We start from the raw sequence: 14,079 nt of genomic DNA on the forward strand, positions 1-14,079 counted from the left end.
TCTGCAGTTGTCCTTGTTCATGATTAGGATATTGGTGAGCAGAATTTTTGTGTAAAACCCTAGAGGAAATCTGTAATTGTCATAAGTTTCATTATTTAAAGGCCTAGGTGAAAACAAGGGGCCAAACTTTAATCATGAATGTTTCTTAATAAATCAGTAACTACAGGGTTTTAAAAAAATATCTGAACCAAAGAGCCATTTTTCCTTTAATAATTTAAGTTTAATTCATTTGTTTTCCTTATAAATAATAATTATCTGAAACTTAGCACAGACAGTAAATTGAAATTTGAAATTTTGGTGTACCTGCATTATTAAAGATACAGGTTACAGTGATAACCACTAATATTTAACAGGTTGCAGTTTACAAAGTATGCATTCTTAGAGCCCAGTGAATTTTGCAATTTGTAAAGCAGCCTTATGGGGACTTTTAAGATTAAAACCTAGTAGCTTTCTTTTTTCCACCTTATCTTCAGATTTCACTTGTCTGCAGATTTTAAAGAGTTGTAGAAAGATCTTATTACACCAAGAAAATCCCCTGTGACAAATCTTTTCACCCCTTTAACCAGGACTTTTGACAGAATGATTGAATTCCTGAAAGGAGGATGAGTCGTTATGTCAGCTGAAGTGACACATGCTTTAGGTAAACCACAGTGTCAGATGGTAGTAGAACATGCTTTGCTATCCTGGTAACAGAAGTTTATAAGAAGTTATATATTTAAAATTTTCAGCTTGGAGTGAATTTGAAAGTAGGATATTTTACTTCTCTTAATAATAGAAAGCAGTGAAATGTTGATTTTAAGTAGTTAATGGGAAACATATCCTTTTTCCTGTGCATGGCAGTGGGTACTTCTGGTAGCATCCATCAAGTCAACTGGTCCAGGGAGCAGTTCACATTCTGTGTGCATCTTGAGGCCTAATTTTAGCAAATGTAAGTCATACTGAATTCTTCCAAATTAAATTTGATTTCCAAACAGGAAATGACAGTGAAGCATAGTCTGCGCCTTTCAGATTTGCATTTTTTATAATGGATTACTTCTGATTAAGTCAATTTTGGTCATTTTATTCTAAGCTAAAATTTTGAACTTTGGTGTCAGGGGAAGTGGATGTGGCTCAAGGGATATAGAGTTTCCGCCTACCATATGGGAGGACCTGGGTTCAATCCCTGGGGCCTCCTGGTGAAAAAGAAGAGAAAGCGTGCCTGCATGACAAGCTAGTGCCTGTGTGAGTGCCCATGTGGTGAGCCAGTGCCCACACGAGTGCCCAGTGAGTGAGCCAGTGCCCCACACAAGTGAATCACACAGCAAGATGGTAACGCATCAAGAGACAAGGGGAGAGTCAAGGTGCAGAAACCAGGAACTGAGGTGGCGCGATTGACAGGGAACTCTCTTCACATCAGAGGTCCCCAGGATCAAATCCTGGTGAATCCTAGAGGACAGAAAATGAGAAAAGAAGACAACACAGACAGCAAAAAACAGCAGGGTGGGAGGAGGGGAAAATAAATAAATAAATAATTCTTTTTTTAAAAAAACATGAGTGATTGATTTCTTGGGGCATTGTCTTTGCTATAGTGCTTGATGCATTGGACTAAAGTGCCCGTCCCTCCCTATAATAGTTTCTCCTTCCTCATGACATTTAGATTTTCCTTATTTTCTGTTTTATAAAGATAACTCTGGACCCCTTTGAACATAGGGCCTCCTAAGAGTTATCATTGTTAACAGTAACCTGTTGTAGCGTAAACTTGCTCTCCACCATTTCAGAAATTTTTATGTGATGTGGGCAACTCATGTGCCAAAGGAAAAAATCATCCTAAGTCATTCTTATTCCCCACTGGCTCACTTACTTTTATTTCTTTCTCTTTTTAGTCTGCATTCCCCGCCCCCCCCCCCCCCCCCCCGCCACCATGGTTCCCTTGTCTGTTTGTTCAGTGTTTTTGCTTGCTGTTTATGCTCATTTTTTGTACTCTTTGTCTACTCTTTTTTGTTTCTTTTTTGCTTGTTGTCTGCTCATTGTCTGTTTTTTCTTTAGAAGGCACTGGGAACTGAACCTGGGACCTCCCATGTGAGGGGTGGGCATTCAATGGCTTGAGCCATATCTCCCTCTCTTTTTAGTTTTTAATGAGAGCGAATAACAAATGTTTTAAAAAGCAGTGAATCATTAGGTTAATATACTTCCTCCTCTGCAAAGTTAAATATTTAAAATAGCTCATCATAGTAAATGTATCACTTTTTCCTTTTATAAACATTGACAATTTATTATTATTACTCCAAATTTCTTTGTAGGAGAAATAGTCATTGTTGAAGGCTTGCCTGATAAAGCGATGAAATGCAGATAAAATAGGAAGAGAAACATTCCCTTTCCCCCGTTTAAAAATAGAACACTATGTAGTTGAAACTGGGTGACTTTAGCTATAAAACATAAGCTCATTCTTACTATTCTGACATTTTTGGTTTCTTATTGAAATAGATGTCCCTCCTCTTCACATAACTGCACAATAAGTCTAATTCACTGTTGGATTTTTCATTTCTGTTTATGCTCTCACAGTGTTTTTTGCAATGCTCTGGAATTTACTGGCCTACAGTCTTGATGTATAATTTTGCATTAAGATGAGCCTGTTTTCAGTATTAAATAATTCCATGGCAACCCACACAGAATAGTTTCTGTTTAAGTGAATCCAGAAATGGTGAGTCTTTAACAATAAGGTTAAGATAATTGAATGTTTGAGAAGTGAAAGTTAATTAAATGGACTTGACAGAAGAACGTGTTTCCCTTCAAAGCAGCAACTGTGTCTCCAAATCCAATAAAAGTAAAGGTCCATCAGTTCTCACTATAATATTCTATTGCGATTGTATTGATTCGGAATTATTCACTTTTTAATTTCTTAGTATTGGCTACTGTTTTGGGTTATATATATGTAATGCTTCCTCTTATAGATAAGGAAATATACCGTTTAATAAATACCTAGAAAACAGACTACTGAGGTTTTCATTTTTCAGAAGTAGTTCTGACCACCAATGTGGCCTGTGTGTATGAGCCATAGGTCACCTTGGGGGGTTACTCTTTCTGAGCTCATTCAAGGTTATTTAAGTCACAGGAAAATTAATATTCATTGTTTTTGCTGTTTTTTTTCTTACTTGATTTAACTTTGAAGTGTTTTGGGATCTTGGATCATTTCACTTCTGTTCATTCATTAGCAGTAATTTACTAATCGATGAATTGGGATTTGATGTCACCTGTTCTATATTAACCCATTTATTTTGTTGTTCATATCCTGCTTTTCAAATTGGTGTATCGTATCATTGCAACAAGACACAAACTTTGTCTTATAAAACATGTTAGCCTTAATGAGGTGTAAATGTAAGATACAGTTTACTTCCCTTTAGCCATGAAAGAGCCAAGGCCAAGTCCAGAAAACCCATCTAACCATGGATCCAACATCCATACTGAGTATTAATGGGCTTAATTTTTAAATTTCTATTATTGGTACATGGAGTATATAATTCTTTGTACACTACATAAGAACTCTAAGTATCCTCTCAGGACTTAACAGACCTCTTTGTGTTTATAATGCATGTGTTTATAGTATTTTTACATATTTCAGTATGCATTCACATTGTTCATATACTTTCATCCCAGAACCCTGGGAAATAAATTAGCATTTTCTCCAAGGTAAATTGAGATTCAGCAAGACTCTCTTGCTTGGACAAAAATTTAGGTCTCCTGTCTCCTTGATCTCTTGTCTCCTTATTAAAACTCTGTCTCGTACTCTACAGAGAAAGAAGTAACCATATAATATTTCATGATAATAGATGTTAAACTACTTTAATATCAATTCCTTATGTTTGCACAACATTCACAGTTTTTAATAATTATTTAAAAGAAAAAATAGGAAACTAGAGATGTCTTGTATTATTGTACTTACTAATCGATGAATTGGGATTTGATGTCACCTGTTCTATATTAACCCATTTATACATCCAGTAAATAAAGTACCTGTATGTGCTAAGCACTGAACTGGGTGCTAAAGTACAAAAATAGTCTCTGCGCTCAAGGAGATCAGTCCATGGAAGACACTGTTAGCTAGCCCGACAGATGTGGACAATGTTTGATATAAGCCAAGTTTCCTAAGGGCACTGCAGAAAGGTTTTTGTTTCTCTGTTAAGGGGGTAAAGATGTAACTGGTGCTGTACCCTTTCCTGCCTTGAATGCAGTAATACCTACACCTACATAAAACAGCTCTTTGAAACAACAAATCAGTACCCTCAATGGAGCAAAGGAGTAGAAAGAGCCTAGGTCTTTAATGATTTTTGAGCCTGTGCACTCACCCTAGCCTGCCTACCTTTGGATTTCTTGTGTCAGGAAAACAAATTCATGCCCTATTTGTTTAAGTCAGATTTTCAGTTACTTGTAGTTAAATATATTCTCTCTTGATTTTTTTACTTTTTTGAATCCCCATCACCCAGCTACAGTAGTCATCAGTATTTTCCTAACCTTGTACATTCTTGCACTTTCTCTTTTAGTAATTAGAACTCAGTTTAAGGAATTCTGTAATAGCAGTATATGAAAATATTATGGAAATACAGGGAGGAGAGAGACTAACCTGGCCTGTGGTGGAGGTCAGGAGAGGGTTCACCAAGGAGTCTTTAAGGACAAGTAGAAAATGGGAAGAATGAGAATTCTTGCAAAAGGACTAACATGGGGAAGTGGCTGTGGCTCAATCAGTTGGGCTCCCGTCTACCATATGGAAGACCCTGGGTTCGCGTCCCGGGGCCTCCTTGTGAAGGCAGGCTCACCCACATGCCGCGGAGCACCGCCCAGCCCACAAGCACCACGGGGAGCCAATTCAGCAAGGTGATGCAAAAACAACAACAACAAAAAAGGGAGACAAGCAAAAACACAGAAGAGCACACAGTGAATGGACACAGAGCAAACAGCAAGCAAGCTACAAGGTGGTTGGGGGAATAAAATAAATAAATACAGACACAGAAGAATGCACAGCGAATGGATACAGAAAGCAGATAGCATGCAAAAAGCCACAAGGAGTGGGAATAAAAAAAAGGACCAACATGTATAAAGGACCTTTAATAAGCATCATATGTTCAAAGAATGGAAAATAGATTACTGTGGCTAGAGGATAGAGTTTAACTGGGGTATCAGTAGATGACTCAAAAATTATTTGGTGCCAAATCATAATGGGAAATATATACCATACCAAGAAATTTGAAGCTCCTCATATAGGTACCAGGAAGGGAAGAATTGTGATTAGGTTTCGTTTTAGAAATATAACACTGACAAGTAATATAGCCTGTGATTTTGGAGTGGGGAATGGAGAGGGAAGACGGTAAAACAAAATTGTGCCAGTGGTCCAAATGATGGAAGGGGGTAGGTATTTGGTGATAATTGTAGTGGGCTTGGGCAATGGGAAATAACTTTTAAGAATTATTTGAGAGAAAGACTCAATGTGATTTGATGCTTGGCTAGGATGTGTGTGAGGGAGTCGGGATCATAAACTGACTTAAGTAGATGTGGTGATATTATTAGAGAAATAATATAAGACAGGTTTGGCATAAGGGCACATGGTAACATTGGTCTTTAAAGTTTAAAGTGCTGGTAGCACATTCAGGTACTGGTATCTAGTGTGCCAAGTGGAAATATAGAACTAGACCTTAGGAGAGTCCCACACTAGAGAATCCCACAACTTGTCTTGCCTGCCAGATATGTCATGTTTTTTATGTCTTTTATAAATAATCCTTACATTTGTATCATTTATAGGCATTCTCTCAATTTATGCTTGAGATTATGATCACAAGAAAGCTTTAACTTTCTTTTCTTGATTTAAAACAAATTCCAAATGGAAACAGTTTTCAGTGTTAGGTCAGATGGATAATTCCATATATCCTAAATCAGCAGGTTTTTCATAAAATGGAGTATTGACAGATGACATTGACTGACAGCAACTAAATGATCATCTACAGCACACTTGAGTATAACATTGTTGTCAGTGTCTTATTGTTGGGTTGTCAATTTTTTTATGCTTGATATTATTCTGTTTAGCATGCTTGCAACAGTGTCAGTTCCTCTTCTCTTAGAGAATTTTATTTTACAATGTTGTTTATGTGTGAGGTTTCATAATCAAAGACTAGTGTTTGTGAGTTCATGTCTATCAATTTCCTTGAATACAACAGCTTAAAAGAATTTCTTAACCTTTCATTCACAAATGTTCCTTCCTATCAATAGGGGTATTTTAAAGTGACAGGTATTACGAGAGAGTGAGAATTACCCATATACTTCTGACATACCATCACTGTCATGCTGAAAATTAACATTCAGCTTTGTAGCTCACTTTTGACTGTCTTCCCGCCTGAGTTGGCATTTACAGAGCCAAGGACAAGAAGACATACAACCCCATGCAAATGGCTTAAAAAAAAAAAAGATTTATTTATTTCTTCCCCTTCCCTCCGTTGTCTGCTCTCTGTGTCCATTTGCTATGTGCTCTTCTGTGTCTGTTTGTAGTCTCACTAGGTGGCTCCGGGAACCAATTCTGGGACCTTCCGGAGTGGGAGAGAAGCAATCATTCTCTTGCACCACCTCAGCTCCCTAGTCTGCTGTGTCTCTTATTGTCTCTCCTCTGTGTCTCTTTTTGTTGCATCATCTTGCTGAGCCAGCTCTCTGCGTGGGCCAGCATTCCTGCACGGGGCAGCACTCTGTGTGGGCCAGCTCACCATATGGGCCAGCTTGCTTTCACCAGGAGGCCCTGGGTATCGAACCCTGGACCTCCCATATGGTAGACGGGAGCACAACTGTTTGAGCCACATCTGCTTCCCCAAATAGCTTTTAATTTCTACAGTGATCCTGTGCTTATTAGCCTATATCTCAGATTTCTAATCACCTTTTGCCTTTATATAAAATAAGTGCTTTGGGTTCTTAGTATTCTATATAGCTATATAGTTAACTGTATAAAATAAAAATGAAGACAGAGCTCTATTTAGAGATGCTTCAATTTGGGGTGACTGATTTACTTGCACTGCATATGCATCAGACTTAACACTCTTCTGATTGTTAAATAGTTTTCTGGATAAGGGTGAATGTTCTCTATACTTACTGCAGATAATAGGTTTTGTTTCATTAAGTGTATTTAATAAGGGTAGCTGTATTGTCTTGCTCACACTTGTGAGTTTGTATTGCTGTTTACTCTTCTTCCAGTTTTGCCATACATATTTCTCAGTGTGTTCATTTCCATTTCTCTGTTGTACTCGCTCCAGTATTCTTTTTTTTTTTTATTGACTTTGTAATAATATTACATCAAAAATATATATGTGAGGTCCCATTCAACCCCGCTCCCCCACCCCCCCTCTCCCCCCCCAACAACACTCGTTCCCATCATCATGACACATCCATACGCTCCAGTATTCTTACATCCTCTCTAACTTATCTGTGAACAATTACTCCTTGGATTCCAGGATCAAGACTCTTTCTCCAAAGAAGCTCATCAAAGTCCATCTGGTTTCCCTTCTTACTGACTCTAAGTGTATAAATTATATACTGTTTTGTGATTATCTTGCTTAGTTTCATTTTTGTTCAGTTTAACAAATATCTCCTGAGTGCTTATTTACAATGACGTGAGCTTGGAGGAATAGGGAAGTAATGTGCTTCGTCCAGTCTTCCCAGAGGAAGTGATCCTAGACCTTACTCTTGAAGAACAAGTGAATTTGCCATGTGTAGAAGGGATGTAAGGGTATAAGTAAATAGAATAGTTTGAGAATGCAGGGGATTGACAAGTAGTTTAGAATGATTATGGTGTGATGAAGTAGGAGGTAGGGAATGAAAGGAAGTGAAGCTGGAGAGATAGACAGGAGCAAGTTATTGAGGACTTTATACTGAAGAACTTGACTCTACTTGTGGGTGGTAGGTCACCATTACAGGGCTTGATGTAAGGTAGTACATGTGTGGCATGATTTTCATTTTAGAGCAATAATTTTGGCAGCAGTATGGTAAATGAATTTGAGGTAGGAAAAAAGTAATAGAAGTGGGTAGACAATTAGACTATTGATTTGGTCATATTGAGAGATAATGAGGACTTGAATTTGCATACTAATTATAGGAATGGAGTTGAGGAAGTTGACTTGGAAATTATCTAGAGTGGAAGTCACTGAGACTTGAAAACCGATCAGTAAAATATAAGATTATTGCCAAGTTTCTGACTTGAATGACTAAGTGGGTGTGTTACCACTAACTGTGTTTGGGAATTTAAAGAAGGAACAGATTTTAGGAAAGAATGAGCAGCTCAGTTTTGAACATGCTGAGGTTTTGCTTTTGGTACTTTCAGGTGGAAACATCCAACAAACAACTGGATATAGGAGTCTTAGGCTCAGGTGAAGGTTAGGATTGCCGGTATTCATTTGAGGGTCCTCCAAGTCCTAGTGGAAACAGAGAGAATGCAGGTAGAATATGAAATGGGCAAAAAACTGAACCCGAAGGAAAAAAAAGAGGAAGAGGAGCCCAAGAAGGGAATTGAAATGGTGGTTCTGTGTCTTTGCCTAATTCCTCTTGAACATCTTTATCCTTTTTGTAATCTCAGTAACACTGAATAGTGCGATATTATATTTTGCAATTGGTACTCAATAATTGTTTGTTTGTCACTTATTTATTTCAGCTGGAAAGCATTTCATGTACTTTGAGATCTTGTTTTATATTTTATCCAATTCCATGACTTAATTTAAATTCATATCATTTCATGAGTACTTACTATGTACTAGGTACTGTGTTAGATACATTATACACGTTATCCTATTTTATCCTCAAAATATTCCTGACAGTAAGTTTTATTATTTCCATTTTGTATTTTTTTAAAAGATTTATTTATTTCTCTCCCACCCCCACCCACCCCCGCCAGTTGTCTGCTCTTTGTGTCCATTCGCTGTGTTCTTCTGTGACCGCCTCCAACCTTATCAGCAGCACCGGGAATCTGCTTCTTTTTTTGTGTGTCATCTTGTGGTGTCAACTCTCTGTGTGCGGCGCCATTTTTGGGCAGGCTGCACTTTCTTTCGCGATGGGCGACTCTCCTTATGGGGCGCACTCCTCATGCGTGGGACTCCCTTACGTGGGGGACATCCCTGCGTGGCACGGCACTCCTTGTGGGCATCAGCACTGTGCATGGGCCAGCTCCACACGGGTCAGGAGGCCTGAGGTTTGAACCACGGACCTCCCATGTGGTAGGCGGACTCCCTATCCATTGGGCCAAGTCTGCTTCCCTCCATTTTGTATTTAAAGAACTTCAGTATGGGAAAAGTTAAGTGACTTGATCAACTTTTTCACATATTTGTATTATTCCAAAATTAATTCTCTTAACCTCTGAGATGACCTATTACATGTCTAGATCAAAAATAATCTTAAAGTCTACTGTCTGGTTCCCTTGTGAGAATTACTCTGATCCAAAAGCATGATTTCTGTTAAATTCTGCATGGTTGGGTTTATTAGATTAGCATGGTGGTGGGACATCTCTGTGTTCCTGATAGCATTGAGACCTTAAAGCAGTTAATTCTTTTCATCTCTCTGGGCCACTGTTTCTTTATTTTCCTGTTAGTAGTTTGTATTAGATGATTGCTAAATTGCTGAAAGTTCTAAAATCCCGTAAGTGCCATGGATTTTGAAGAACTCCAGAACAGAAGTTATCAGCAGTAGGTTTTAGAGATCCACAAGGTATGCACTGGGTTTAATGACTCACCTAAACTTACATGCAAATTATTGTATGTGTGTGTGCATTTTTCTGGTGATGAGATTCATAGCTTTCCCAGACTCTTAGAATTGTATACCTCCCCTTCAAAAGGTTAATACTATAGCTCTAGGAGTATGTTTGCATAATGTAATAAACTACAGTGCTTCATGAACCCTGAATAGTTAGGTTATCTCTAGCAAAGGTATTGCTAATCTTTGAAAATAAGTTTTTGAACTAAGAAACAAAGTTATTTATATTAAAAGAAATTGTAACCTTTTGGCTACTTAAACGTATACTAATTTTTGTTGTATTAACCAACTAAAACTCCTCTTGGCTATTTGGTTATTATGTCATTTAAAAAGCAGGGCCATTTAATTCAATAAGTGAAAGTATGACTCTACCTTACGGTAAATTAAAGAATGCTTAGTTTTCTTAGTTTAAAGTGTAATTCAAATGTTCTTCACTAACACATATTCCCCACTTTGTATCTTCCTATAGGAAACAATATTTGAGGTCTGTTCACAAGGAAAGAAAAGGAAGCAACGACATAATGCCTAGAGTTGGAGCCAGTTAAACTGGGTTTGTACATTTCCTTTCCATAATTTAAAATGTTTATTCTAATCTTGAATTTCTTTTTATGAATCTCCTACCTCATACCAACAGCCAATCTTATTATTTTGAATCTTTCCATACTACTGTGGAAGAAACAAAGGTGAGCAAGACATACCCCATTCAAAGTATTTGAAATTCCCTGTGAATGTGAAAGACAAAATAATAAAAAACTAGATAATATTCTCATTTTAAGTTGAGATGCTTTGAGAGGTTAGGTAAACTGCTCTTAGTCAAGTTAAAATTCAAACTCATATTTGCTGACTGCAGAAAACATTTGCTTTCCATTCTGTCACAATTCCCGTTTTGTTATGCAACTGCTGACCATTATGGTTTAAGACCAGGACCCCATATATTTAGTTTAAGGAGGATTTTTGAAAAAGTAAAATGAGGGAGAGCATTCTATATTTACCTAAAATTTAGGAAATTAGAGAAGGGAACTAACTTTTGTAGAGCTCCTAATCTATGCCAGACATAATTGTAAGGCTTTTATATGAGCTTACTCATTTGATTCACACTAGCCCTGTGACATAAATGGCATTATCTCTGTTTTAAAGATGAGACTGAGGCTCAGAGAAATAAATTGCCCAAGATCACATAGCTAATACTAACAAAAGCAGAATTGAAATTCTTTCTTGGGAAAGGTTAGATAGGATTTACATTATGCTTTTTGATTTAAAATTGAATTTCACACAAGCTAAAGAAATATCTGGACAATTAGGACTGAGCTGCTTTTGTCATTAGTGTCATTTGTAAACATTCTTAATTTGACTGTTAACAGCTAAGTCATCTTCACCAAATTTACATCCTCTTACTAAACTATACATTGTAACCAGTTTGAAACAGTAATTGTTAAAGCTGCATGATCCTGTGATAAAGAGAAATTTTAAATTCATAAAATAGTGAACAGAATCATATGGTGGATGTCAGATTTAGGTTCTTTCACCTTTCCGGCTGACTTGTATGATCTCTTAAGTCTACTTTCAGGCTCATAAAATGTGAAGTTTGAGTTAATTCTTTAAGTATCTTTCAACTATAAAATTTTTCTATCAATAGATTTTTATGTGCGTCAAATGTAAATATCAAAGAAATTTTTTTTTGTAAAGATTTATTTATTTATTTAATCCCCCCTCCCCTCCCCCCTGGTTGTCTGCTCTCTGTGTCCATTCGCTGCATCTTGTTTCTTTGTCTGCTTCTGTTGTCGTCAGTCAGCGGCGCGGGAAGTGTGGGTGGCGCCATTCCTGGGCAGGCTGCACTTTCTTTCGCGCTGGGTGGCTCTCCTTATGGGGCGCACTCCCTGCGCGTGGGGTTCCCCTATGCGGGGGACACCCCTGCTTGGCAGGGCACTCCTTGCGCACATCAGCACTGCGCATGGGCCAGCTCCACATGGGTCAAGGAGGCCCGGGGCTTGAACCGCGGACCTCCCATGTGGTAGACAGACGCCCTAACCACTGGGCCAAGTCCATTTCCCTCAAAGAATTTTTCAAGAAGGAAAGTCTTTAGCGGTCACCTAACAGAATCCTCCCATATGACAGATAACGAAACTGAAACCCTTATATTTGTATAGTACTCTAAACATTTCAAAGGTCTTTCACATGCATTTATCTCATGAGCTTCACCGCTATCTTATAGTTAAATATTATCATCTTAGTTGTACACATGAGCAAATTGAATTGGTTCAAGATCACTTAGGTGGGTCTGTGATGGTCAACCCAAAGTTGACCATGTTTTGTTTGTTTTAAGTAGGAAAAATTGCATCCTTGTAATGAAGTCCAATTGCATGAGAAAATCAGAATTCGATAATTTATGAAACACATTCAAGCAGGGATGGCCAACATTTTACCATTATGAAATAATGATTGTAGCTATATAAATAATGGAATCAAAGAGGTGGGAAGTGGCAAGAAACTAAGGTTTTTTAGTTCATTTAATTCTCATTTTCATTTATTCCCAAACTAGGAGTAAGCACAATTGATTTTTGTATCCTTCTTTGTCAGTAGTGTGCTATTTGGATTGCTTTATCCTTACCAGAATAATTAAAGGCAAATGAAAAACATTCTTCATAAGAAAGTATTTATAAATTGTAGATGAACTAAGTAGGACTTAGAACAGTTAATTGAAAAGATAGCCTAAAAACAATTGTACAAGTGTGGGAAGCTGAGCTTTACTTAAACTAATTTAATCATTCCATTGTCTTTATTCATGTGAGTTTTCCTTTGGGTTCTGCTCTGTAGTTGTGGAAGTATCACTTAGAAGCATTACCTGTCTCCATGCCATTGATTTTTCTGTGCAGAACAACTTTACCTTGGTAATTTTCCATAAACAATATATATTTTAAGTGGACAGAAAATTACCTTAAAAGAAGTAGCAGTTTTTCTTTTAAAATTTTGTTCCCCAAATGGTCCCTTAATGTAAAAGGAACTGATTTTCCAGATTACTGCAGTATGATGGTGCTTTCTCTGCAGTTATGAAAATTCAATCATTAATAAAAACTCTATTCCATATTAAAGGTTTTTCCTTAATGATAAACTGCTTTTGTTTTATACATGTGTCTAGTCGAATAAGACAAACTGTAAAGGATAGAATAGAGATAGAACAAAATTTGAAAGCAGCATTATGAGATTTGTCTTAAATTAGAGAAGAAAAATTTATCCCATTGAGTCCTTTCTAAGATTTTCTTACCCAGCTGCTAGTGTTGTTTCTGCAGGCCCCTCCCTGCAAAGCTCCTCCTCCCAGCCCCTCCTTTTCTTAAGCCATCACAGATCCAAGGAATGCAGAGAAATGGTATTTGAGGGTAGAGTTGGTCTTTGATTCTAACCTTTGTGTTTGACTTCAGAGTATGTGCAATAGTTTTTCTTTCTTAAAAAGTATTTTTTTCTTTTCTGCAATGGTTTTTCAAACTGCTGCTTTATGATTCTTCAACAGGAAAAAAATGAAAACACTACACAGTGTTTGTTTTTTAAGATAACTAAGGAGCTAGTTCCCTAGAAACTTCCATTTTCTGACATAATAGGTTCATTAAATTGGGCCTGTCTTGCCTACCCAGCCTACAGTATTTATAAAGACTACTTTAACATTCTCATTTCTAATTTAGTGGTTGTAATTTAATTATGGATTCTAGATGAGGACTTAGAGTTTTTAAAGGTAGCTGGGCTTTTCCTTGTGATTTGAGTTTCCCTTTGTTTGCTTTTTAGGGTTAGAGAATTTCTGATCTAGACTTAGCTGCAAGAGCCAGACTTTCAGGCTGGTGTCTCATTCATATTTAAACATTGCTTCTCTGTACGAGTCTTGTGCTTCAGAAAGCGTGGTGTGTTTTTTTTTCAGTAAATGTGCATAACAAACCATTTTAACCATTTTTAAGTGAACAATTCTGTAGCTTAAAGTTCATTGGCAATGTTGTATAATGTTCACCACTATTTCCAGAATATTTTCATCATCCCAAACAGAAACTTATACCCATTAAGCAATTTCTAACTACTTTTCTGCTTTCTTTCCCTATGCATTTGCATGTACTAAATATTTCATATAATATTTGTCCTTTTGTGTCTGGCTTAGTTCATTCTTCATGCTATCTTTAAGGTTCATCCATGTTGCAGCATGTTTCAGCATTTCAATTCTTTTTCTGGCTGAATAATATTCCATTGTATGCCTATGCCGCATTTTGTTTATCCAATCATCTGTTGATTGACACTTAGTGTTCACTGCATGTACAGTTCCATGGAGTTTAAAAAAATTTTTAAATTACATTAGTTGTAGTG

General features: G+C 37.1%; 1 protein-coding gene across 14 annotated transcripts in view; it reads left to right on the top strand.

Annotated features, from left to right (window-relative positions):
* Positions 1-14,079, top strand: part of PEAK1 (pseudopodium enriched atypical kinase 1) — a 331,862-nt gene that overhangs the window by 124,698 nt on the left and 193,085 nt on the right. For 10 of the 14 annotated variants that reach the window (XM_004468162.3, XM_004468166.3, XM_004468163.3 and 7 more), the window contains one exon: positions 10,211-10,291. The gene's annotated coding sequence lies outside the window, so the exon portion shown is untranslated. Of the gene's footprint in view, positions 1-840; positions 929-10,210; positions 10,292-14,079 lie in introns of all 14 variants that reach the window. The other 4 variants (XM_058294572.1, XM_058294571.1, XM_004468164.3 and 1 more) reach the window with 1 other exon arrangement.

Source organism: Dasypus novemcinctus, chromosome 3, assembly GCF_030445035.2.
Source record: "Dasypus novemcinctus isolate mDasNov1 chromosome 3, mDasNov1.1.hap2, whole genome shotgun sequence".
In the NCBI taxonomy this organism is placed as follows: domain Eukaryota; kingdom Metazoa; phylum Chordata; class Mammalia; order Cingulata; family Dasypodidae; genus Dasypus; species Dasypus novemcinctus.